This window comes from Schistocerca nitens, chromosome 12, assembly GCF_023898315.1.
Source record: "Schistocerca nitens isolate TAMUIC-IGC-003100 chromosome 12, iqSchNite1.1, whole genome shotgun sequence".
In the NCBI taxonomy this organism is placed as follows: Eukaryota; Metazoa; Arthropoda; class Insecta; order Orthoptera; family Acrididae; genus Schistocerca; species Schistocerca nitens.
In genome coordinates, this window is record NC_064625.1 from 14321006 (window position 1) to 14322667 (window position 1662).

The following is a 1662-nucleotide window of genomic DNA, read 5'->3' on the forward strand; positions in this document are numbered from 1 at the left end:
ATGGAGCTCAATGCCATCAAAGCAGGATGTTGATGTCCTGGAGGAGCACTTTGGGGACCACATTCTGCTCTGGGGTACGCAGAGGCCACTGGCATGGGCCCCAATCGGCTGCCATATTCTCCGGATCCGAACTCGCGCGACTCCTTTTTGTGGGGCTATATTAAAGACAAAGTGCACAGCAATAACCCCAAAACCATTGCCGAGCTGAAAACAGCCATTCAGGAGGCCATCGACAGCATCAATGTTCTGACTCTTCAGCAAGTTGTGCAGAATTTCGCTATTTGTCTGCACCACATCATTGCCAATGATGGCAAGCATATTGAACATGTCACAACATAAATCCAAATATCTGTAGTGATGTTTACATGGTGAATAGAGTCTGTGCATTCTGTAGATTGTAACCAATTTACATTTTTTTTCATACAGTTCAATAATTGTCACCCAATAGGATTAACTTTACTTACTTCAGCTATGCAAAAAAAGTTACTTCTATCCTCACAGATACCACTGTTCGCGTGCACCTGGATTTGGTGTACATAACAAAGCGAAACTAAATACTAGCTTAAAAGTGTCAATATAATTTAAAATAATACTCATCAATGTACAAGTGATTACAGGGGGGCTGTGTGTATTTGGCTTAGCGAGGGCAGACACCAAACCGCAAATAAGTGGCAGTGAATGACGGACGTTGGGTGCTTGCAGTTTGACACTGGGACACTGTTTATTGCACACGAGCCCATCGACAGTGCACTAACTATTCGTAACCTACAAACACACTCATGGCTGTCTACATAACTTGGAGAAATACGTCGGTACATACACTCCTGGAAATGGAAAAAAGAACACATTGACACTGGTGTGTCAGACCCACCATACTTGCTCCGGACACTGTGAGAGGGCTGTACAAGCAATGATCACACGCACGGCACAGCGGACACACCAGGAACCGCGGTGTTGGCCGTCGAATGGCGCTAGCTGCGCAGCATTTGTGCACCGCCGCCGTCAATGTCAGCCAGTTTGCCGTGGCATACGGAGCTCCATCGCAGTCTTTAACACTGGTAGCATGCCGCGACAGCGTGGACGTGAACCGTATGTGCAGTTGACGGACTTTGAGCGAGGGCGTATAGTGGGCATGCGGGAGGCCGGGTGGACGTACCGCCGAATTGCTCAACACGTGGGGCGTGAGGTCTCCACAGTACATCGATGTTGTCGCCAGTGGTCGGCGGAAGGTGCACGTGCCCGTCGACCTGGGACCGGACCGCAGCGACGCACGGATGCACGCCAAGACAGTAGGATCCTACGCAGTGCCGTAGGGGACCGCACCGCCACTTCCCAGCAAATTAGGGACACTGTTGCTCCTGGGGTATCGGCGAGGACCATTCACAACCGTCTCCACGAAGCTGGGCTACGGTCCCGCACACCGTTAGGCCGTCTTCCGCTCACACCCCAACATCGTGCAGCCCGCCTCCAGTGGTGTTGCGACAGGCGTGAATGGAGGGACGAATGGAGACGTGTCGTCTTCAGCGATGAGAGTCGCTTCTGCCTTGGTGCCAATGATGGTCGTATGCGTGTTTGGCGCCGTGCAGGTGAGCACCACAATCAGGACTGCATACGACCGAGACACACAGGGCCAACACCCGGCATCATGGTGTGGGGAGCGAT